The following is a 16,685-nucleotide window of genomic DNA, read 5'->3' as shown; positions in this document are numbered from 1 at the left end:
AATTTTCAATAAGAGAAAATAACAGCTATGCCAAGTTCTAGTTTTATATTCTTCCCTCTAAAATCCAATGGAAGAAAATATCCCTGCCCATCACCTGAATCTTCAAAACCCAAGCTCCAGCTTTTGCATTAAAATACCCACTTATCCTTTCTTTCCTGGCCTTGCTGTCTACTCAGTCCACAGCATGGATCACAATCAACTATTTACCAAAACTTATTCCTCAAAAAAAAAAAAAAAAAGGGGGGGGGGTAGAAGCATTGTTTTACATTTTTTTTGTCAGTCAACTTATGTACAAAAGTGCTGATATTTGCCACCTTGTTAATATTAATATGATTATTAAATATTTAGACAAAGATATATAATATCATTTTTCTCTCCATTTACTATCCTCACTAACACACACCTGCCCTAGTACCGAGGAAACATGGGAACTGGTAGCGTTGCATACAATATACGTAATAAACCTGGGAAATTCCCTTTAAGTTTTTTGCCTTAGTAAAAATCCTGCTAACTTCAAAAAGGCCTTTTTACAAAACATTTGGATAAATGCTCAGAAGTCAGTATGTCTTCTAAGGACATCAGAAAGTGGTCCTTGTCCATGCTTTTACTTGTGCTGTCAAAGAAGGGTCTTGCTCCCTGAAAGCTAGACTAAATCGCTACATTTTTCATTCCACCTTCCATAAAGAAACAGCTGTCCGAATCGGACGGGACTTTCACGACGCCAGCGCTGAAGGGCTTACGGGGGAAACATCGGGGCACCTCAAAAACCGCAGGCTCCCCTTAACACATAAGTGTTTCGTTTCCATCGCCCTCATGTAACTGGAATTCCAATGCTGCCTCTTCTGGCACTTAGCTCCCAGGAATGACCCACATTCTTCAGAAACCTTGCCTGTGGGAGGAAGAGATCAAATGAGCCAGCTCCACCTGTGGGAGAGTGAACTCCCGATTAAATAAAAACAGATTTTAGAAAGAAGATGTAGAAGGCTGCGATTCTGAGGCAGGATCGACAGGACTGTTATGAAGTTTAAATGTGGGATACAGGCGAGGAAACAAGTAAGTGGCGGTGATAATTTGTCAAGAGTTACAGCTGCCGGCTGGCCAAGGGTCTTCACCAAATGACACTTACCCAGTCACTTGAGGGAACAGCTGACCCACCAGGCGACTTTCTTGAGTTGAACCACTTTTCTAATGTTTCTGACTGTGTACAGTCCAAGTTGGCCACATGAGGACTTGAACATGGCAGTGATTTCAAAGTAGTGTAGCTCATGTCTGTCTATCTGGCTGGACTAATTGTCTTGTGTCTATTCCCTTGGCCTAACTTCCTGGGACGCGGACGGTGTTCTTTTGCCTTGTTAAAAATCCTACTAACATCTTTTAAAAGGTAAACCAGCCAACAGTTCCCTTGTATTATGAGTTTCAGTTAGGTTGTATGGCACTAAGAGTAAGTTTGTGGAGTTTTTAAGTTATAGATTATTTTCCATATTCTCCTCTCTTTATGCTTTATTACATAATGAGTTACATACAGCATTTACTAAATGTGATTTCTGTACTTTACATTGTATAGTCCAATTAATTGTGCTCACTAGGCATACTGCATATTCCTCAAGTCCTAGGTTCGTACTCCCAGGGAGAAAAAGTGCATTTCTGCATTTAATTTTAATTTTAGTTTCTTTAAAAAATGAAATAATATCTGTTGAGCACAAGTTCAAAATGAAGTAGATCAAAGAAAAAAATCATCCCACATCTCGTACGGCCCTCACATTTTTAGCTACATAGCTTAAAATGCAGAAGCGAATGAATGACCAGTGGACCTAAACTACTTTCCTGAACGGAATCACAGTTTGGGTTGAATTGTGTGTGATGAAGGCAATGCTTCAGTGTAGCAAAGATTAGACAACCATGTACCAAATAGTGGGCTGATATTTTTTGCTTGGACTCAGCACAGAATTCTACGCAGCAAATATGTCTGAAACCTAATATTGTCTTAAAGTGTCTGAAGCTCAGTATTGTTTTAAAGTCGGTTTGTTTATTTCAAAACAAGTCAGTAATCAGAGTGTATTTCTGGGACATTTCATCTACTTTAATGAACTTTTCCACAGAGTAACCAGATGAGGCTAATTTTGAACCATTTATCTAGAACCAATATGCCACCGGAGTCACATAAAATATGATTTGGCCATCCCTATCATTATAGAAATTGGAACAATTTACACAGGGGAAATTATAAGACTTAAAGAGTAAATGTTTCCCAGCTTAACATGTTATACTACCTCTAGCAAGCGTTTTCCCCTGAAACAGTACTCCCCATGACTGGTTTAATTTTAGTTTTCTTCCAAACAAATGCACTTACTTAATAGTATACAGTGTAATAAAAGATTTGTGCATGAATTTGACCTTTCAAATTCAAGAAAATATCCTACTAGTCCCTCACTGATCAGTTTTCAACAGTTCCAAACTCCATTTTAGAATTTTGCCTGAACCAATATTGATCTAATGTTTAGTGATACAATTTCTATATAGAAAACACAGAAACCCTACAGATTTAAAAATTCTAAGGTTCTATGTTGGATGCCACCATATTTTTTCTGTACATTGAAAAACCTTCCAGGAAGTTTCTTTGCCAGTATAACCTCTGCTCCATGATTCATTTATTTGTTGTATTTTAGCCTGAAAAGAAGAAACAGCAGTTCAATCTAAGGAGCTCCCAGGCCCTCTTGGGAACTGTAGAATGCCTTAGGCACCGCAGACAATGTATGCAATCGATAAATGCCTACGTTTCTTCACATCAGTATTTCTGAAACATTCATCACAATGCAGGCACCTAATCAAAAGCTGAAAATGTAATAACTACAGATTTGAATCCAAAGTGTTTATGAAAATCAGTGCAAATAACGGCCTATCGGCTTGGTGAGGGCCTTATATCCCAAGTTCCTAGTTCTCTGTCTGGCTCATAATTCAGTATACAGCAAATACATATTCCATAAATGCAGAAAACAGTTCAGAGGGAAATACGTACGTTTTCCATAACAGATGCACATACTTGAATTGTTCCAGATCTTAAAAAATGGTTATTCGATAAGGCTACAATGAGCCCTCAGCCCACCTCTAGATGAGCAAACTTCTGGGTTCTATCATGCTTGACCATATTTGCTTGACTTGGCTCTTTAAACAACTACATCATACTCTTTCTTTCTTTTTTCTTGAATTAGTTTTTTCCAGTTCAACTCAACAAGTATTCTTTTTTTAAAAAAATATATCTTTACTGATTTCAGAGAGAGGAAAGGAGAGGGAGAGAGAGAGAAACATCAATGATGAGAGAGTCATTGATCGGCTGCCTCCTGCACACCCCTGACTGGGGATCGAGCCTGCAACCCAGGCATGTGCCCTGGGGAATCGAAACCCGATCACCTGGATCCTAGGTGGATGCTCAACCCCTGAGCCACGCCCAGCCGGGCAACAAGTATTCTTTAAGTAAATATTTGAAAATCCACTATGAATACAACATTTGCTACAGAAATCTCTTGAATATTTTGATTTCTCAATCTCAATATATCAACAAAAAATATTTGTGTTTAATGATGCAACTGAACCCCAAATTTAAAAACAAAAAAGTTCTTCATCATTTGTTGATCTGCTCACAGTTAAATCTGTAACATCCAGCCAAGAATTGTTAGCTGATGGCCACTTTAAAGGTGACAAACTGAAGGCAATAAGCTGCTTAAGTGCTTCACACGGCTGCCAAATTGCAAAGGGATGGCAGAGCAGACCAGGGGCAACATTGTAATTCTGCCAGTGGTTTCCTGGTAGGTGAACATTAAATACTGGAAAGAGTTACCAAAGATATGTATGGACCCATTTCAGGAAATCTTTCTCTACAGGAGGATAACCCTTGGTGAGAAGTTCTAGGGGTAATCTTATCACTTGAGCCTGAAATACCACTAGTTCTGATTCTAAGATCAGAATGGAAAGAACGTTTAGCACTGAGTGACTGCACCGAATCTAAATGTCATGTAGACATAACTAAGTTCCCTCCTTTGGGCTTGTTTGCCCCTCAGTGCTTCTGAATGGGAGGAGAGAGACAACAGGCAACCGAAGTGGCAGGAACACGTGTAAGTGAGAAGTCCTCTGCTGGCTCCTATCTGGGGCCAAGGCATGAGAGGAGAGAAGAGCTTCACGGTCCAAGAGTGGATGTGGATCCTGTCACCTCCAAAAAGAGCCCAAACTCTTGAACAGTGATAGTTGAGGTTGCAAGGTGCCTCAGAAAGATAAGACATAATTTACACAAAGATGCTCATGATTTAAAGGAATGCCTACTCCTTTGCTCTCTCCTGAATCTAGAATTGCTTCCAGATAACTTGAACACAAACCTTTTTAGATCTATGAGTTATAACAAACTCTCAGAAATGCCTAATCAGGCTATTTAAAATTGCCGTAAATCTTCCTACCAGTACAGGGTGTAATTTCATACTCTTTATTTTATTAAACAAACATTTTACATCACTTACTATGTGCTAGGCACAGTTCTCCATGCCTCGTAAACATTAGCTCCCGTAATAATCATCACAACCTATGAGTCGGGCAACATTATTATTATTCCCATTTTACAAATAAGAAAACTATGGCAGCGAAAGTAAATATGCAACTTGTCCCAGGTATGCTGCAAGGAAATTGGCAGAGTTAAAACCCAGAGGTCTGGGCCCTCGTCCGGGTTCATAAATGCTCCACTACATGCCTGTCATAGGTGATTCCTTTTTTATACATATACATATATGTCTTTATTGATTTCAGAGAGAGGAAGGAAGAGGGAGAGATAGAAATGATGAGAGAATCATTGATCAGCTGCCTCCTGCACGCCCCCTACTGGGGATCCAGCCGCAACCCGGGCATGTGCCCTGACTGGGAATCGAACTGCCATCTCCTGGATCTCAGGTCGATGCTCAACTGCTGAGCCACACTGGTTGGGCAGGTGATTCCTTTTTTAACAAATGTCACTCGTAAATGAAAACAGGTTTATTTGAATCCATACTCTGCCATTTATCAACAATTTGACAAGTTATTTGATTTCTCTACCTATTAAATGGAGATACAGTAGCTCCCCTTTATCCGCAGAGGATACCAAGTCCCCCAACAGATGCCTGAAACCACAGGTAGTACCAAACCCTATATATATACTATGTTTTTTCTATACATACATACCTATGATAAAATTTAATTTAAAAATTAAAACAATAACTAGTAATAAAATAGAACAATTAGAACAATACACTGTACAAAAAGTTATGTGAATGGCTTTGGAGCCATCATTAAGTAAAATAAGGGTTACTTGAACACAAGCACTGTGATATTGCAACAGTCAATCTGATAATCCAGCTCCTAATAAGTGACTAAGGGGCAGGGAGAGTCTCCAGCGTGGATACACTGGACAGAGAGATGACTCACGGCCTGGGAGGGACAGAGTGACATTTCATGACACTGCTTAGAAGGGTGTGCAATTTAAACCTTAGGAATTCTTTATTTCTTGAATTTTCCATTTAATATTTTCGGGCTGTGGTAACTGAACCCACAGAAAGTGAAACGGAGGATCAGTGGGGGACTACACTAACACGGCCTGCTCTAGTTAAATGGACTGCAGTAAAGCTAACTTCAGCATAGTCTCTCGCACCGAGTCGGCATACCACAAATGGCTGCTGTTCGTTTCTATCACATCATTGCAAAGAGTGATGGCAGGATCTCATCGCACAAATAAAAATAAGAATAGCTACTATGTTTAGAACCTCTAAGATATTTTTGACAGTTCATCATCTCTTTGATCTTTGCGCCAACAATGCTTGATTGTTGGCATTGGAAAGCATGATTCCTGTTCGTATGTTAAAAATACGCAAGATACCAAAACTGACTAATAAACCTGAGACCTTGAAAGCAGTATGAGAGTTTGTGCAATTTTTTTGAAAGAGGGAAAAAATAAAACAGAGGGGACAAGGAAGTGGCCGTTTCTATGTGTGTGAGCGACTGGGTTCTGAAACACAAAAACGAATGAAGGAGCTATAAACTCTACCTGTCCTCACCTGACCTCTTTTCCATTTAATTGGGACAATTGTACGCTCTATTTCCTAAGAGCCATGGGTATATATTTCAAGTACATCAACAAACATAATATTGATGACATTCTATTTTTACCTTCCCAAGAGTGTTTCTGCTGTAACTGACACAGTGTTGTTTTTGTTTTGTTTTTTCAAAAGCCTTGAGAAAGATTTAATATAGCAGAAGTACAGCACACTAATACACACTGATTTAGACCTTCGACACCAGAGTAGAAGGTAAAATCTCTTTTTTTAAAAGCCAATTAACGTATTAATTTTGATTGCAAGAGTGCTGTCTATTAACAGTATCCATTAAACATAATAAGTAATATGAAATATACGTAATCAAATATGTCTCCTCAAGCTAGCAAAAAATATATGAAAATAGAAGAATTTTTACAAATTTGCCCTTTTTGTCCTGGCCGATTTGGCTCAGCAGTTAGAGCATTGGCCCGAGGACAGAAAGGTCTTGGACCGATTCTGGTCAGAGGCATGTAACTCAATTGTGGGCTCACCCCAGCCCCGGTCGGGACATGTGCGGGAGGCAACCAATCAATGTGTGTTTCTCTCACATGGATGTTTCTCTCTCTCCCCTTCCCATTCTCTCTGAAAAGCAATGGAAAAAATGTCCTCAGGTGAGGATTAAAAATAAAGAAAAAACAAATTTGCCTTTCCTCAGGGCAATAATGCTTAGCTTAGTTTAGTTATTAAAAATTTTATTTACTTTATTATTTTTTAAGAAAAAGGCAAACTAATAAAAATATCTCTTAAATGGTAAGTTCAGGCAGAATTAAATAAATTTTTGCATCTGCATTTTGAGTTATATATAAAATAACTAACATCCATCCTTTCAATACACTATTAAATAAATTTTTTTATTAAATGAACATGTATTATTAAATAAAATAACACATGTAAAATGCCTAACAGTCTGCTTATCGTTTAGAAAGCAATCAATCAACACTGGCTTTCATTTTTAATATTATGGTTTAGATAATAAAAGACTTTAACAATCTAATATTTTAATATTATAGTTTAGATTTCTGAAGTCTTTAATGGTCTGCCAGTGTAGCCAGTACCGAAAGTGCTTAATTTAAGTAAAAAGGATATTTACTAAGAGGTTCGTCATTCATGTTATCTGCCTTTTGAGTAAAGTCTGGCATTATTCATGCATCAGAAGCTAGAGGAAGTTAGTGAAAGTGAACACCCATGGCTCTGGATTTTATCAGCATCAGTCTGTCCCCACAGAGTGTGACATGTACTCAATGTGTCCCTCAAAATCCGTATGTTGAAACCCTAATCCCCAAGGTAATGGTACTAGGAGGTGATTAGAATGGGATTAGTGCCCTTATAAAGGAGACTCCGGAGAACTCTATCCCTCTTTTTGCCATCTGAAGATACAATGTGAAAACATCTGTCTGCAACTTGGAGGAGAGCCTAACCAGAGCCTAACCATGCTGGTACCCTGATCTTGGACTTCCAGCCTCCAGAACTGTGAGAAATACATTTCTGTTATTTATAAGTCACCCAGTCTATGGTACTTGGCCATAGCTGCCCAAACTAAGACAGAGTGCATTGATCCTAAAGACAGTGCCTGGTCCTCAGAAGGCCTCTGTCTATCAACATATATTTCCATGGGCCCTGTAAAAACCTTTAAGTGGAAGAAAAGATGTTTTCCACTCCATGAGGCTACAGGGACCATTGGGACCTGCGTGTTAGAGCCACAGACAAGATGGAAGTCCCTTCCATTGGGGGCTAAAGTACCCATGATAAATTCATGGAGATGTACTTCTGTGCCATTTGGAGATAACCCTGTTTCAGATAAGAACTTCAGATACTCCGTGTGTCTCAGAGCAGCTATCTTCCTGCAATCTATTCAGAGCCAGCATGTGAAGAAGCGGCTTAAAAACTGAAAATAAATATTAAAACAGTAAATAAGGAAGTAAGTATAAAATATAAAAATTATTAAAAAGTTAAAACAAAGAGAAAAATAAAGGAAATTTGAACTAAGCTGTTTATGACATCTTGAAGACTGGGATTGTATCTGTTAGGAGTCATTTCTATACTGGTCTTAGCAGTAACAAGGAACAATAATCTTTTTTTAATGTGGCTCCATGTGTATCTCTATAGACAACAGTTATTCATTGTTAACTAGTAACTATTGTGAAATAGGAAAATATTCACCATTGGTTTCACACAAAAAATATATATATATATAACCTTTAAAGACTATTATATAACTAGGGTCACTATTGAGTTTTAATCATTTCATTCATGGAACTTGACATGTCTAGAAAAAAGTACATAAATAGAATCGTAAACCAGTGTATGATTATACTCAGGGAAAACAGACCATATCCAGGTATTTTCTACAAAAGCGGCCTATTTTATAATTATTAAATTTGCTTTTGCTTTTTTTTTTTTTTTTTGGCAAAGAAATAGACTACGATGATAAAATTGTGGAAAGTAATCAATGGGAGGCTGAGGCCAAATGCAGGGCATAAATTGTGTCCCTTCCCTACCTAGGCCTCTTTTACAGACCATGAAGAACCAGCATATCACAGTGTAATATACTGTAGCAGGAGGGCCAAATGTATTTGCTGGCAGCAGAAACACGTGTCTATTCAACAGTCCCTGAGCAATCCTTAGCATGATGGATCTGAAAAAGCCATTATGGCTTTAACTGGTAAATGAGGCATGTCATTACACAGTATTTATAACAAAAAGAAAGACATCCTGATGGACCATTTGCCTAGAGCCTCCTGGGCCCTTTAAGCACACCCCTAGGAAAGTTCCCCATGTAGGCAGTAAGGCCAATAACACTAAAGCCTGGCATGTTATCGAGTTATCAAAATTCCCTGAAGTGGGTGGCCCTTGGTCTCATATGCTCTGCCTCCATTAACTAAAAAGGCCCTCTGGTTTTCAATTCAGCTCTAGTGTTAAAAAGCCACTTGGCTTTTCTTTCTCCATAACTCTGCCTTACCTTACCCTGCCTGTGTTCTGCGGTCTCTGGACACAAGCCCTGTACTTCCACATTTGCCTTTCAATGTCACTGGTGGCCCACTCCCAGTGTTTACAAATAGTCTCTAGTTCCTTACTTAGCCTAATCCTGGGCTTTGCTCTGTCATACACTGGATTTTGTTTTTAATTCATTTGGGATTTTTTCTCTTTAAAAAACAAACCAAAAAGTAGAGTATGCTAAACTAATCCTTAGGATCAGGTTGCAGTCTATTTTTCAGGAAGTTCAATGTTGGAAGCTGAAACTTATCTCAGGGAGAAAAAAATAAAAAACTGTTCTGAGAGCAAGGTTTGGATTTTGAACTTTCACCCCCATTATTTTTTATAATTAATATGAGTATTTATCACGGTGCTGTCAGCAGAACCACATTTCCCTCTTTTGCCCATGAGACCTCTTTAATAATTTATTATTGGTGTGGGGAAACTAAGGAAACTCTTTCTTCATAGAATGAGGAGAAATACTTCATAGAAAATCAGGTGAATCTCTTTCTTAGTCCCCAAGGAAGCTTTTAAAGTTCATAAAAAAGAAAGAGCTAATGTGTTTCCCTTATTTGAATGACACCATGGCAAAATACAGATTAAAAAGTGAATTCCTGGAATGAGACACAAATGCAAGCAGCAATAGTAGCCAAGTAGATAGATATCTGGCCCAGTTATGTAACATAGAGTTACCAAAGCTCATATAGGGCTTCAGGAAGCCAGGGAAGACAAGCAGAAGAGCACTCCCCATCCAAAAGTACCTTAGGACTATAGCTCCATTAGAGTTTTATTATAGTCATGTGTTTCCTGCAGGCCAAGGAACAAGCCTATGCTATTCTTCTATGCATTGAGCATATAGCTAATGAATTCCACCTTTGTTTGTTTAGGAAGATCCTGAGACAGAAGGATGTTTAAATAGGGTTCAATCTCCGTTGTGACTGAGGCTCTACGTCAAAAATATCAATTATTATCATGTCCAAGTTGAGTTGCTAGACCACAAAAATATAACCATATTTGAAAAGGAGATGGTCAAAACTCATTTTGCAACTTCTATTTCATCACTTGCTTGAAGTACATAAGAGGTCGAAACTGGATATTTGAGAGAGAATTTCATTGGAAAAAATATTGGAGTGCTTTGGCTATTACCCTCTCCCCTACTGGGAGACAAGGGAGTGTTTCTTTCCTCAAACTGAGCATGATGAAATAAGACTCAAAAGTTCCATTTGGCCATTGGTATTTTGATAGGAATTGCATTGAATCTATAGCTTGCTTTCAGTAGTATGGACGTTTGTATGATGTTAATTCTTCCTATCCATGAACATAGCACATGCTTCCACTTCCTCAATTCCTTTCCTCAATGTGCTATAGTTTTATAGAGTACAGATCACCTCCTTGGTTACATTTAGCCCTCGGTATCTTATTTTGTTGTTGTTGTTGTTGCAATAGTAAACGGGATTGTTTTCTTAGTTACACTTTCTGGTAATTCATTATTGGTGTATAAATATGCCATCAACTTCTGAATATCAATTTTGTATCCTGATACTTTACTGAATTCATTTATCAGTTCTAGTAGTTTTTTGGTAGAGTCTTCAGGGTTTTTTATATACAGTACCATGTCATCTGCAAATAATGACATTTTTACTTCTTTCTTTCCAATTTGGATGCTTTTTATTTCTTTTTGTCTGATTGCTGTGTCTAGAACTTCCAGTACTATGTTCCATAAGAGTGGTGAAAGCAGTCTACCCTGTCTTATTCCTGATCTCAAGGGAGACGTTTTTAGTTTTTGCCTGTTGAGTATGATGCTGGCTGTGGGTTTGTTATATATGACCTTTATTATGTTGACATATGTTCCCTCTATTCCCACTTTGCTGAGTTTTTATTATAAATCAGTGTTGGATATTATCGAATGCTTTTTCTGCATCTATTGATATGATCATGTGATTTCTATCCTTCATTTTGTTTATGTGATGTATCACATTTATGGATTTGCAAATATTGTACCAACCTTGCATCCCCAGAATAAATCCCACTTGGTCGTGGTGTATGATCTTTTTAATGTATTGCTGCACCCAGTTTGCTAATATTTTGTTGAGGATTTTAGCATCTATGTTCATCACGGAAAATGGCCTATAATTTTCTTTCTTTGTAGTGTCTATCTGATTTTGGAATTAGTATAATGCTGGCCTTGTAAAAACGAGCTTGGAAGTCTTCCTCCTCTTGAATTTTTTGGAGTAAAGACAGTCTATTCAATAAATGGTGCTGGGAAAATTGGATAAATACATGCAAAACAATAAAACTAGACCACCTCCTTACACCACACACAAGCATAAACTCAAAATGGAGTAAAGACTTAAATGTAAGTTGTGAAACCATAAAAATCCTGGAAGAAAACATAGGCAGTAAAATCTCAGACATTTCTCGTAGCAATATTCTTGATGATCTATTTCCTTGGGCAAGGAAAACAAAAGAAAATATACATTGTATATTTTATGTTGAATCCCAGTAGGTATTCAGCCAACATTACTCTTCTCCAATGTACATTCTCCACTGTATATTTTGTGCTGAACTTTCATAAAGCATAAGTTAGAACTTCCCATAGGAAATAGCAGCCAAAAGCCAACTGGCTGTGTCCAGGTCAATGGAGTAGGCCCAGCTGAACTTGAAGCCCATGCAGTCAGTGGAATTTGAATGTCACACTGTATCAACACATTCAGCAAGATCCATGACTTCCTGCCTGTAAATTATTTCTAAAAACACCAAGTGTTTCATTTTTCTCATGACTTCACACACCAAGAGGATTCAGGTAAGGCAAAACTTAATGCTTTTTGCAACTGCTGGAAACTTTTGTCTTCTACATTGTGCCAATAATACTGTTTTGTAATTATATTTAACAGAATGCCTTTTTAAAGGGGATTTGGAGACGAATGGCTTCCTTTGAGGCCAGATGCCTTGTATTCACATCAAAAGGTTTGCCCCAGTGCATCCTCCCACCAAACATTGTGTCTTTCTCAGAGTCATGAAGCAAGGGACGGGTTCTAAGTGTAATGTCAGATGGCTTATGATTTGTTTTAATAACCAGCAGGGGGATGCTTGTTATTCACATTAAATACGTAACAGACATAGCAGGTGGTGCAGTTTCATTCCTGATAGTTCATAAGGGACTGAAATATAATGGTGTTGTTTTCTATAGTATGTTTCTCCTCAAGCTCTCTCTCCAGAATCAAAGAAAATTTGTGTTACTGTGATTTAAAACACTGCATGGGTAGCTCTTTACTTTTCTATTAAGTCAGTGTTAGAAGAAAACCGATTATGAATACATATTAGCTCTTAAATGTTTTCCCTTGGCAAGGGTCTGGATGGATGCTCTGGTTACCTAGGAGATGAAGACAAAATGAAAATTGATTGACATCAAATTGATTGTGAGCTGAGCTTCAAGTGGCAGCTGTGTGTGCTGCACATGAAAGGTAGCTGCTTGGAAGTGATTTTTTTTTTTTTTTGTCACATCAGTAATGATGCTTCATAGATTACTAGGTAGAATAAAGTGGCTATATTTTATTAGAACTTTCAGTATTGAATGATTATCCTAATGATTACATTTGGGGGAAAAGATGTTCGAAAGAAGTAATTCTGGCCTGGATGTATACTTCAATGTGTCATTAAAAATGACTGCAGCGATGGGAGTAGAATTCTATCTGTGGTGGGAGCCCTGCTGCTGGCTGGCTTTTTAGTAATAATAGCCCTGCCTTCGGCTGGATGAGAGTGGGCTAGTGGGAAGAAAACTTAATGGATCTTACTGTAAAAGCAGCCTTAACCTCCACCCCCTTTGTTCCTCATGTAATTTTTCTATACAATTAGGCAGGACAAGCTAGAGGCCAAAAAGAAGTTTCATTTTCTGAGCCTCCTAACTTCTCATCAATATCCTCTCTCTTCAAAAGACCACAGCTCTCTCACCAGCTTTGTCATTCTGGGATGTTCCTTTTCCACCCACAGTCCACCCTTTCAGGCACCTATTATGGCACCAGCCCACTATTAAAACTTGTATGTCCAGAGTCTCATAATGGTCAGGGTCTTGCTCTTCTACAACAAGCCAGGTGGACATAACCTGCTAATTTAAGGGGTGCAAGAGAGTATAATAGTCTGAGTTATCCCCCCAAGAGTTATTTCCATTGAGTTGGAGACAGAGCCTTAAACTAAAAGGATGGACCCGTAATGGTGTACTGCAGCTTCTCCTGGGAGGCAAGTGGTCATAAGAAGCTTCCATTCTACTCTTCAATTCACACCCTGTAGTCACCATAAAATTGCAACATGTGAGCCAGAACAAGTTATCTCAGGAACTAATTGAAAACTAGACCAAGAAAAGAAGGAAAAATCCCTGGAATGTTCTTCCTCTCACTGCAAAAACTCCACTGTCTCATGGCCCTGGGAGGACTCCCAGCTCATGTGGACATTGCCAGATTTGCTTCTAATTGGCAAAATTGGACAGGTAAATAGCAGAACCCAAAATGATGTGAGTAGTGTAGTTGAGCAGCAGATAATGCTGGAAACAGCAACTTGATATAATGAAGAAAGACTGCTTAAAGGGGCAATAAAGCAAAATGCTGGGCATAAAGGAAGAAAAATGCTCATTTTACTGATGGACGTAAAAGAAGAGTTGAAAAATGTAATGATAGCCATTTTTCTGGACAGGAAGTGTCCACATTATAAATATATCATTTTCCCTTCAAATTTACCTATAAATTTAATTCAATTCCAATCAAAATGTGAATGAGAGTTTTTCTTTGAAACTAGATTATAGACTCAATTTCATCTCAAAATTTGTGAAAACAAAGACTAATAAGGGGAACTTTCCCTATAAGATATAAAAATGTATTAAAAGTTATAATAGCCCAGCTGGGCGTGGCTCAGCAGTTGAGCATTGACCTAGGATGCAGGAGATCGCCGTTCAATTCCCGGGCAGAGCGCATGCCAGGGTTGTGGGCTTGATCCCCAGTTGGGGGCATTCAGGAGGCAGCCAATCAATGATTCTCTCGTAATTAATGTTACCACCTCTCTCTTTTCTTCTGTCTGAAATCAATAAAGATATATTTTTTTAAAAAATGGTAATAATAAATAGTGCAATATTTCTAACAAACTAGACAAAGACCTTGTAAATAGTAATGGAAATATTTCAAATTAGTAAAACATTTATTTGAAAGTAAGTAAATTAGGTTTCTTGAAAACAAATAGTTATATTCATATCTCCAACTTTATAGCAGAGTAAATTACAAATCAATTAAAGTATTAATAGAAAAAACTACAAACTAGAAGAAAATTTAAGGTTCTATTGATATAGATTAAGGGTGGGGAAAACTTTTCTATACATAATACAGAAGAAAAATAACTGGTGTGACTACATAAAAACCTAACTTTTTAACTAAAAATATTTCACACAACAAAAGCAAAAAATAAACAAGTGAGACCACATCAAACTAAAAAGTTTCTGCACAGCAAAGGAAATAGCCAACAAAATGAAAAGGCAACTGATAGAATGAAAGAAAATATTTGCAAACCATTCAGCCAAAAAGGGATTAATATATAAAATATGTAAGAAACTTCTACAACTCAACAGCAAAAAAACCAAATAACCCAATTAAAAAACAGGCTAAGGATCTCAATAGACGTTTTTCTAAAGACATACAAATGGCCAATAGATATATTTTTTAAATGCTCAACATCACTTAGTTATCAGGAAAATGCAAATCAAAACCATGAGGTATCACCTCACATCTGTAAGAATGTCTATTATCAAACAGACAATAAGTCACAAAATGTTGGTGAGGATATAGAGAAAAAGGAACCTTTGTACCCTGTTGGTAGCGATGTAAATTAGTAAAACCACCATGGAAAACAGTATGGAGGCTCTTCAAATATTAAAAATAAAACTACCCTATGATCCAACAATCCCACTGTTGCGTATATATCCAAAGGAAATGAAATCACTATTTCAAAGAGATACCTATACTCCATGTCCATTGCAGCGTTGCTCACTGTAGCCAAAATATAGACACAAACTAAATGTCCAATTATTACCTTAAAAAAGTGCGTTGCATATACAAAATGGAATATTATTCACCCTTAAAAAAGAAGGAAATCGTACAATACACAACAACATGGATGAACCTTGCGGACATTTTGCTAAACAAAATAAGCCAGTCACAGAGGATAAATACTATAGGATTCCACTTACTATGTATCTAAAGTAGCAAACACAGGATCATGGAGAGTGGAACCGTGGTTGCCGGCAGCTGGGGAGAGGAGGAGGCGGGAGGTGCTAATCACTGGGCACAAGGTTCCTGTTGCGCAGGACAAATAAGCTCTAGAGATCCGCTGTACAGCGTGTGTCTACAGTAAGCGATACTGTATTGTGCTATTAAAATTTTGCTAAGAAGATACATCTCATATTGTGTTCTAACATTAAAAAGTTTTAAATAAAAAGAAAATACTCATTAAATACAAAGTAGGCTAGAAAGAATATGTCTGTTACAAATTCATATAAGTATACACTTGAGAGTGATAGAATATTATGATGACATTGAAGTCAAAATTGATATATGTGATGGTATTTTATATGCATGTGCTTTACAGGTCATTTACATGTAATGACTTGTTTTCTTTCAATTCTTTCGCGCTGTTTTAAAAACTTTTTAAAAAGAGCAGATGATGTTTTTATAATCATTACATTAATGAAATTTTCCTGTAATAAAATGAGCTTACCGTTTCAGCTGGATGTCACATGCCACTTCTTGTGCATCTGTTTATGCTTATGAGTTGAGAAACTGTACGTTGTTCATGCTGCAAAACAAACATAGTCCCTGTCAACTGAACCCTTTGCTTTCTTTATAAACTCTTTGTTTATGGAAACCTCTTCAGATATTATAAAGAAAACTTTGTAAATACCCATTGTATTCAAACGGGATTTTTAGTAAAGGGTCTGGTGGTCAGAGTGTCCTAGTCTGGATAATCCCCACCACTCACAAAGCAATTCCGAGGCACAGGTTCTTGCAGGGATTAGCATGCCAGTAAACACTCACGTGCTTTCACAATTCTTCAGTTGGGAGGCGGAAAAAGTGGCCTGTTTTGGAAAATGTATTAGGAACTCAAGAAGTAAAATCCTGACATCTTTCTCCTTCTATGTGCTGTAGAATTACTGAAAAGTTTTTCTAAAGTAAGACTTGAAAACTACCTTCCCAGCAGCCAGCCTGGGAGTATGAATATAACGCCGTTGTGAAAGAACAAGAGAAATCTCTACAGAGACTGATACTAAAAACCACCCCAAGGAAATACTTGGGCCTGTGTCAGATGAACACATCTGTCTTTACAATTTGGCTTTCATAAATTTTTATTTAACTCCTCTTCTTTCACAGTCAGCTCTCATGCTAGTAAATAATAAGATCATTGTGTGATATTTTATTAATTCTCACTCTTTTAGCCTCCCCCACTATTCCCACACTCAGTATAACAAAAATACATTGCAAATAGGTAAATTGCTTAGCCACTAGGAAAAAGGTGCTTAGCATGAGGGAAGACCATACGTCCAGCCCTGAATTACATCCATGAGTCTCTCTCTAC

The 16,685-nt window shown here is 37.6% G+C and overlaps 1 long non-coding RNA gene across 1 annotated transcript in view; it reads right to left on the bottom strand.

Annotated features, from left to right (window-relative positions):
• The window catches only part of LOC148092957 (uncharacterized), a 70,629-nt gene extending 54,324 nt beyond the window's left edge, over positions 1–16,305 (bottom strand). Inside the window, exons 1-2 of the long non-coding RNA XR_015714657.1 lie at positions 16,148–16,305; positions 15,831–15,908 (exon numbers count right to left, since the gene is read on the bottom strand). This is a non-coding gene — a long non-coding RNA (uncharacterized LOC148092957). The remainder of the gene's footprint in view (positions 1–15,830; positions 15,909–16,147) is intronic.
• Between the last annotated feature and the right edge of the window lie 380 nt (positions 16,306–16,685).

The sequence above is a fragment of the Miniopterus natalensis genome, chromosome 6, assembly GCF_054644295.1.
Source record: "Miniopterus natalensis isolate mMinNat1 chromosome 6, mMinNat1.hap1, whole genome shotgun sequence".
Lineage (NCBI taxonomy): Eukaryota > Metazoa > Chordata > Mammalia > Chiroptera > Miniopteridae > Miniopterus > Miniopterus natalensis.
This window is presented reverse-complemented; position numbering and strand designations above follow the sequence as displayed.